Source organism: Alligator sinensis, unplaced genomic scaffold (genome assembly GCF_000455745.1).
Source record: "Alligator sinensis unplaced genomic scaffold, ASM45574v1 scaffold910_1, whole genome shotgun sequence".
In the NCBI taxonomy this organism is placed as follows: Eukaryota; Metazoa; Chordata; order Crocodylia; family Alligatoridae; genus Alligator; species Alligator sinensis.
The window spans coordinates 193,097-202,279 of NW_005842748.1; the positions used below are offsets into that span (position 1 = coordinate 193,097).

A 9,183-nucleotide genomic window follows, 5' to 3' on the forward strand; every position below is an offset into this window, starting at 1 on the left:
GAAAGAGTGGTAGTACAATTTCTCACAGCATTGCCATAATACCTGTTTGAGCATCTGTTCACTCTGCTGGTCACCAAATTGTTGCTACTAGCTCCAGAACCATCACCATTGCCCACAAATTCTTCATGCTCTCTCCTCCGAAAGCCAATATAGTTACTGGAAAGTAAAATCAAGAATTTGGTAGACTACCAAAACAATAAAGAGCAGGCACGTTCTCCTAAACCTGTAGACAACATTAGTTGGATGGAATAAGTCTCCTGCTTGCCCCAACAGATAAATACTAGAATTCTTTACAACCCTTGTGTCATTCACTCCACAGATAAATCCCACATTTATGCTGATGAAATTCCCTTTGTGGTTGACCAAGGTCTTCAGAGTAAAGGAGCGCAATACCTTTTCTGGTTAGCAATAGTATATTCACAAAATGCAGTGCAGATGGAGAAGTCAGCTTTCAAAGCCAGCTGTTATTTCAAGCAAATTTGTTTTGCCCATCACCATGTGGGTAAACCACTGTCTAAATCATCTCACAAGTCAGCTCCAACCTTCACTACCACAACACTGACAGTTGACTTGCCAACACCGTGGACCCAGAATGATCTGGAGTAGCCAGATTCTAGGTGATAAAACCAACCCTTTTGTATTTCCTGGTACTGAAGGGTTGGGACAGGCTCCTTGCACAGCATCGTGAAGGTATGAGGATACTGCTTATCATCTCAGAGCTGCATGATAATGAGAGCCTATCATCTTGTACTGGTCTACTGCACCAGAAGCAAGACAATTAGGAAATCTATAGTGACTGCAGCATGCAACAAGAGTCAACTCTGCCTTGAATAAACTTGCCTCTGAGAGTTGTCAGTGCTTTCTGATGGTTAGAAACTGGTATTGAAATATCCTCCACCATCTCACATGCCCTCTGCATCCTGCTCTAGGCAGTAACAGTGTAGACAGAAGCAGAAACAGCTTATCAGACATGACCTGTGACTAGCTAGAATAAAAAATGTGCAGACCAGGAAGTACCTTGGCTAATTGTGTTAGTGGAGTAAGAACAAAAATCTATCTGGGAAGGACAAATAAGTTCTCCCACAACATGTTGTGAATTGATCCTTCGAGCAGCCACAGGCAGCAAGGTGGTAAGACTAATGAGATATATCTCTCAAAATGATAGAACCATCCCCAGGTAACTGCAGTGCCAGTGTGGATATGAATGTGCATGTGTAATTTGTATGGCTCTTGTGGCTTTGCAGTGTAGATGCTTCCAGGCTTGCCTGACAAGCATGAGCTCAAAAGCATGGGAACCTGGACATGAGTACTTGTCAAAAATACCCAGAACTAATTAATAATCATAGGTTCTGATTTTTAAAGTGGTTAGTTTTTCTAAGTAAGAAAATCCTAAGAATTCAGAACAAGTATGCACATTAGTCATGGTCAAATGATCTAAAATATTAATTCCCAGCTAAATCCTTGAAGATAAAGCAACCCTTACACAGCTACAAAACATAAGTAAAAATGTTTTTGCGCTAACTAGAACAAACACTTTTGCTTCTTGCTTTGTCTCTTTCCTCCTTTCTTCCACAGTTGAAGAAACCAGTTGTCAAGGACCTTCCTGTTAAAGTACGCATCTCTAGATTAAGATGTTCATCCTTATGACCCACAAACACAACCCGGGGTTTAAAATGATCTGTTGCATGAATACACAGAGGAGGTTTAATCTACGGTTAAGTAGCTATGGAGGGGGAATGTAGGTGACACAATGGACATCTATACACAAGCAGCGAAGCTGCTCCAATGCACTGTAATTAATCGAGTCTGCTGGACCGTGGTCATTACTGTGCTCTAGCAGACTCCAGCATCTCATGTATCGGTGTCCCCATGCTTAGAAATGGCAGTGGGGGCACTTTATCTAAGGCTTATATGATGAACTTTAGATAAAGCATCCCTGCCACCATTTTTAAGTGTGGGGACACTGATACACAAGATGCTCTGGGCACTTTAATTAGAGCACCTCTTGGAGCCACTCTAATAAAAGGGCCCCTGCCCTCCCTCCGAGAACTCCTAGAGCATGTGTATGAATGCCCAATGCTCTAGTGCTATTTTGCTTTTTAAAAATAAAAAAAGATGTTCTGCATGGAGCAGGACTGGGTTGGACCATTACAACATCACTTCTTCTAGTATGCCAATAAATAGGATTGCTCCTGCTATTCTCATGTTCTCTGGACCCCATGTCATGAATTACTGGATAGTTATTTCATAGAGAAATAAGGCTGGAAGGAACCTCAAGAGGTCATTGAGAGACAAGGATTCCAAATTTCATGTCAATCACCAGTCATTGCTGCAAACCCCTTACATCTGCATGAGTATAGGAATTTGAGGGACTAGTGTAGTGATTCTCAACCAAGATGCTGCAGCATTCTGGGGTGCTGTGAGATTCTTGTAAGGCTTCCTGCTAGCACTGTTAGTACAACTGAGCCCTGGAACAGCCATGGTGCCCCTTGGTGGCCACATGACTCCTGTCCCACTCTGGCTCCCCAGGTACCCTCCTTTTTCTCTTGCCTGTTGTGCCTTGATTAGTTGATTGTGAAAAGGGAAGCTGCCCTCAGGTCCCAGAGCAACCTGCTGCCCATCATTTGGCCAGCAGGTCCATCTCAGACTCTCCTGGTCCTTAATACTGTCATCCATGCCCCACAGCACCTGTTGCCTAATAATGCAGGAGTGGGCAAACTACGGCCTGCAGGCCAGATCTGGTCCATCAGGCCATTTCGTCTGGCCCACAGGTAGGTGCCCATGAATCAATTGTATCCTGAGTGGCCTGCAGCTGCCCCTGCTGCACTCACATGAGACCTGAGCTCTGCCCACTCCCACCGGGGAAGTGCACTGTGCTCCCACCCTTGTGCAGGGGAAAGCCCCAGGTCCAGCCAGCACACAGCTTCCAGGTGAGGCCACTGCTGGGGGAACTGCTCGGCTCCCTTGGCTCCTCTTTATGTTCCTGCTGCAGTGCTCTGGGCAGCAGGTAGGGAAACACTGGGGGGGTGGGGAGAAGTTGCAGCTGGGCAGAAGCATAGAGCCCAGGGTCCGCACCCAGCAAGGCTACAGGAGTGTGCAGCCTGAGTTGGCCCAGTTCCACTGTGTGGGGCTCCCTGTGGCTTATGTGCAGATCCCAGGACTTGTCTGTCACTGGGGGGAAGCCCCGTGCAATAAAGCCATCAGCTGCCCCCAGCCACCATGTGCAGCTCCTGGGACTCTGCCAGAAGTGACAGGGAGCACCATATGATGGAGCCAGGCTGGCTCAGGCCCACTCCCCTCTTCCCAGCAGAGTCCTAGGAGCTGCACGTGGTGGCAGGGAGTGGGGCCAGGCCACTACCTCCATAGCATGGGGCTCCTCCTTTGTGGCACCCAGCTCTGGCCAGGTTTCAGGAGCTGCACGTGAGATGCAGGAAGCTCCGTACGTTGAAGCCGGGCCAGCCTGGTCCTGCTCCTTACTGCCACATGCAGCTCCCAGAAATGGCTGCAGCCATGTGCCACTGGGGGACCTGCCTGTACAAACCATGAGTGCCCTGAGGGCCTGCCACTTGCTGCTGATGCTGCCAGCAGGGCCTATATGCCAGGAGGAGGGCATGTGGGGGAGCACATTCCCCCATACCCTCACCCTTCCTCACACCACCTCACACACCCACAACCATACCAGCCCCCTCCCCACACTCTCCCACACCCTCTCCCCACACACAACCACACCTCTTCACAAACCCCACACTCACACAAACACATCCCCTCACCACACCCCACACACAATATACAAGAGTAAGACTTTAGTTTGAGTTATTATGCAATCACCTCTATATACACTATGCAAATGCATGTAAATCAAGACAAAAATATTTTTTGAAATCAAATTAAAATATGCTATAATAGATGCTTGATTTTTAGCATATGATTTGTCTTCCCCTCTCCCCCTCCCAAAAGGAGTACTTCTAGGGACAAGGGGAGGGACTTCTGGTGGCAAAAGTCAGAGATTAGGGGCAGGACTTCCAGTCCCAAGATAGTGACCAGGGGGCAGGGGACCTGTCAAGGGACAGCTCACCAAAACTCATTAAGTGGCCCTCCGGCTAAAATAATTGCCCACCCCGCCTTAAAAGCTGTTCATGGTCTCCTCTACTCCTACAGCCATGCCCATGCCTCATAGAGGTTATCAGTTCTCATTCCAATGGGGCATCTTGCCCCCAGTACCATGCCAGGCCTCCTCAGGCCTTCACGCCCTTGTCAGGGCCTTGGTCTTTCTGGCTTTTTCTGCCTTCTCTCTAGCTGTGCCTGGTAGCCTAAGCCAATGGTTCTCAACCTGTTTGCCATAGTAGGCCACACTTGCAGGTCTCAATGTGTTATGTGGGCTGCACCAGACAGGTGAGGGGTCCTCCAGCTGCCAGGGCCATGGGGCCAGGCCCAAGATATGCAGCCCCCTGCCCTTCCCAGCAGCACCTGAGCCCTGGCTGCTGCCTGCCGGAGGTGGTGGTTGCTGCAGCTGGAGCAGGGCATGGAACCTGGTTACCCCCAACACCCTTGTGGGTGGCACAGCTGCAGTGGAGTCCATGGAGAAATGGATGCAGGCTGCCCACTGTGGGCTTGAGGCTCCCTGTCCTGTTGCCCTTCCCCTGGGGCCTTCACGGCCCAGCAGGCAGAACCAAGATTCATAGATTGTTAGGGGCTGGAAGGGACCTTGCAGATCATCGGGTCCAGCCCTCCTGCTCTAACCAGGAAGACAGCTGGGGTTAGGTGACCCCAGCGAAGTGACTGTCCAGTCTCCTCTAGAAAACCTCCAGGGTAAGTGACTGCACCATCTCTGGAGGGAGTTTATTCCACAGTCTGGATACCCTGACAGAGAAGGAGTTTTTCCTGGTATGAAGCCTGAAGCGGCCTTCTAGGAGTTTGTATCCATTGGTCCTGGTCTTCCCCAGGGGTGCCTTAGTGAACAGTTGTTCACCGAGTGCTCCTAATGCACTCCTCTGATATAGAGTAAACCGCTATCAAGTCCCCTCTCAACCTTCTATTCTTTAGACTAAAGAGGCCCAGGTCCCGCAGCCTTTCCTCGTATGGCTTGCCTTGCAAGTCCCTGATCACATGTGTGGCTCTTTTGCGGACCATCTCAAGTTTTTCCATGTCCTTATTGAAGTGTGGTGCCCAGAACTGGATGCAGTACTCCAACTACAATTGCACTAGTGCTGAGTACAGTGGGAGTATCACTTCTTTAGTTTTACATGAGATGCAATGGTTGATGCATGCCAGCATGTTGTTTGCCCTGCTGACCACCGCCTCACACTGACAGCTCATATTCATAGGATGGTCAATCATTCATTACCCCAAGGTCCCTTTTGGCCATGGTGCAAGTCAAGCTGCCACCACTGAGCCTGTATGTATGTTGAGGGTTGTTTGCCCCTAGATGGAGCACCTTACACTTGGAAGTGTTAAACTTCATCTGGTTCTGGTCTACCCAACTCTCGAGCCTGTCCAGGTCCACCTGTATCTGCAACCTATCCTCTGACATGACCACACTGCAACATAACTTGGTGTCATCTGTGAACTTGGCCAGTGAGTTTTTCACTCCCCCATCTTTATCAAATCATTGATAAAGATGTTGAAAAGCACCAATTGAAGCACGGACCCCTGAGGGACACCACTGGCCACTTCGCGCCAGGATGACACAGATCCACTCATGAGAACTCTCTGGGTCCTACACTGTAGCCAGTTTCCCACCCACTGCACCTGAGCCCACAATCTTCCAGTTTTCCCACAAGGATATCATGGGATACTAGATCAAAAGCCTTTTGGAAGTCTAGGTATATAACGTCTACCACGTCTCCCATATCCAGGTGGCAAGAGACCTGGTCATAGAAGGAGATGAGATTGGTGAGACAAGACCAACCCATGACAAAACCATGCTGGCTGTCATTCAGAATCTTAGGTTCCACGAGCATATTGCACATAGATTCTTTAATGAGCTTTTCCAGGATTTTCCCTGGGATAGAGGTTAGATTGATTGGCCTATAGTTGCCCAGGTCCTCCCTCTTCCCCTTCCTGAAGATGGGAAGAATGTTGGCCCCCTTCCAATCCTCGGGGATTTCCCCTGTGCACCATAAATTCTGAAAGAGCTTTGCCAGGGTTCTGCAGTGACCTCGGCCAGTTCCTTCAGCACTCTCGGATGGAGTCCATCCAGTCCCACTGTCTTATAAATGTCTAGCTTTTCTGATTAGTATTGCACCCACTCAGCATTCACAGTGGGGAGGTTGTCAGTCCCGGTATGTCCCCTATGAGCCTTATCTTGCTTGATTTTCCCTTTGTTCTGGTGAAATATCGAAGCAAAGTAGGCATTCAGAAGTTCAGTTTTTTCCTGAATGTTGGTTACCAGCTGTCTCGAGGTAAACAGGGGTCCCAAACGTCCATTTGTTTTCCTTCTACTGCCTACATACCTAAAGAAGGACTTCTTATTGTCCTTGACTCCTGTAGCTAACCTAAACTCCATCACTGCCTTGGTTTTCCTGATCATTTCCCTGCAAGTGCTGGTCACTGTTGTATAGTCCTCCTTGAGGACCATCCATAGCTTCCACTATGTGTACACCTCTTTTTTTTTTTTTTTAAGAAGATCGCAATGTCCCTTTTAAACCAGGAGGGCTTGCCAGCTCTTCTGCTGCCTTTCCTCTTTGAAGGAACGGTTTTTCTTTTGTGCTTTGAGGATTGTATCCTTGAGCAATGACTACTCTTCATGCACCCCATTTGCCTTCCTTCCTGGTCCAGCATTGCTTCCCCTACTAATGCTCTGAGCCTGTCAAAGTCAGCATTTTTGAAGTCCAGGACTTTAATCCTGCTGTTTGATTTGTTGACCTTGTGGCAAACCTGGTGCCAGCAGGCGTGGAAGCTCAGTGCCACCACTGGGAGCCCCATGCCAGCCATGCCATCATGATGAGGTGCCCTCTGCCTGCCTTGCAGCAGCAGCACAGAGTTGTGCTCCCCACTGCTGCCAGGTGGATAGAGGGCACCTTCCTATGGTGGTACAGCTGGTGTGGGGCCCCTGGCAGAGGCACTGAACCTCCCTGCCCCGCTCTGCCACATAGGGCCCCAGGGGGAGGGCAGCAGGGTGGGGAGCCCTGAGCCCACAGTGGGCAGCCCACATCTGCCCCTACCCCAGGCACAAATCTGGGGGGTGTAGTAGTAAGGGTTAACTCCCTTACTAAAGAGTGATATCATCCACAGGAAGTAGTTAGTCAATAATTTTGGGTCAGGGGTTAGTTTTTACAATAAAGTCTTAATAAGAACATAATAGTCTTTCTGCTTCTTCCAAAAACCCAGAATAACACATGGTATCAGCAGTGGCGAATCCTGCCACCAACGGGAAATTGAACAGGTGGTTCCCAACTGATGGATTCAACTCTAGCAGCAGCCGAATTCAGCACAGAGCAGGGCTGGGCACCTCTACCTACAGCAGAGCTCAGCACAGCACTGAGGCTGGCTACAGAGACCATGCAGGCACTCAAAGTTGCACCACCAGAACAGTTTGATTTCCAATCCCCTGGAACATGGCCTCAATGGATCAGGCATTTTAATCACTTCAGGGAACTGTCAGGCCTGGACAAACAGCTGGAAGCTTATCAAGTGAGTACTCTTATCTATAGGAGATCAGGCGGATGAAATTCTGCTGTCACTACCTCTTACAGATGCTGAGAAAAAGCAATGTGCCGCAGTGATAGAAGCATTAACTGGTTATTTTCTGGGTAAAAGAAATGTGATTTATGAATGAGCTAGATTCAACATCCATAAACAGGATCCTTCAGAACCAGTGGACAGATTCATCACATCTTTGTATACAATGGCCGAATCCTGCCAATATGGAGAGCTTAAGGAAGAGCTAATTAGGCACTGCTTAGTTGTGGGGCTTTGTGATACAGAGCACTCACAAAGATTACATTTGGACCCTGATTTAATGCTCCAGAAGGCTACCACACAGGTTTGCCAATCAGAACCAGTTAAACAGCAACAACAAGAAATCTGGAATGATTCTCAGTCCTGTCAGGCATTAGTTAATATGGATACAATGCACACTGTAAAGAAACTAAATGCAAATAGAACTGACAGGCACAATGGATACAAGGAGTGGCCTCCCCCGCACCAACAGAGGCAAAAAAGTGGAAAAGAAGGCCAGTGTCACAGGTGTGGACAAACTCCAGGACATAGTCATGCTCACTGTCCTGCTATGGAAGAGATATGTCGGTGATACAAAAAGAAAGGTCACTATGCTTTTGTTTGTCGCTCCACCGCCAGAATCTATGAAGTCACAGAACAGGATGCAGAAGATTGCACAGTACTTTTAGATGATGTTACAGAGTCTTCATCAGATCCAGAAGTCTGGATGACAGAAATTGAGCTCAATGGACATCCAATACCATTTAAAATAGATACAGGAACAGCAGTCTCAGCTATCCCCGATTCTTAGTACAGCCCACACACGGATGGGATTCTCCTTACCCCCTACTAAACAGTTATGGGGACCAGGAGACACTACCCTCAAAGAACTGGGATCCTTTAATGCAAAGATGACAGTGAAGCAGAGATGTATAGAATAGGAAGTTTATGGTAAGTGATTGGTAATCTTGCTGTGCCTTTACTTGGATTACCGGCTATACAGGCACTGCAACTTGTCCATCGACTAGATGAAATAGCAGACCAAAAATCCTTGGAGCAGTACTACAGAACCAAATACCCATCAATTTTTCTGGTCTGGGAAAAATGTCCATACGCATTAACTACTCCAAGACAGGTACCACTGGCGACAGTTAAAGAAGAGCTAACACGCATAGAGGAAATGGGAGTAATTACAAAGATTGAAGAACCTACTCCTTGGTGTTCTGGGATGGTGGTTGTGCCAAAACCCAATGGTAAGATTAGGATAGGTGCTGGCCTCACACAGCTAAACAAGTACGTGTATAGAGAAAGACATATTCTTTCTTCCGTGGAACACACGCTTGCAAAAGCCAAAGTTTTCACAAAATTGGATGCTTGGGCAGGGTTCTGGCAGATTCCTCTAGCCGCTGAATCATCCAAGCTAACAACTTTTATTAACCCATTTCATAGATTCATAGATGTTAGGGTCAGAAGGGGCCTCAATAGATCATCGAGTCCGACCCCCTGCATAGGCAGGAAAGAGGG

At 48.1% G+C, this 9,183-nt stretch overlaps 1 long non-coding RNA gene across 1 annotated transcript in view; it reads right to left on the minus strand.

The window, feature by feature from the left end:
- Positions 1-121, minus strand: part of LOC102372092 — a 4,992-nt gene extending 4,871 nt beyond the window's left edge. Inside the window, exon 1 of the long non-coding RNA XR_325049.1 lies at positions 43-121. This is a non-coding gene — a long non-coding RNA (uncharacterized LOC102372092). The remainder of the gene's footprint in view (positions 1-42) is intronic.
- Between the last annotated feature and the right edge of the window lie 9,062 nt (positions 122-9,183).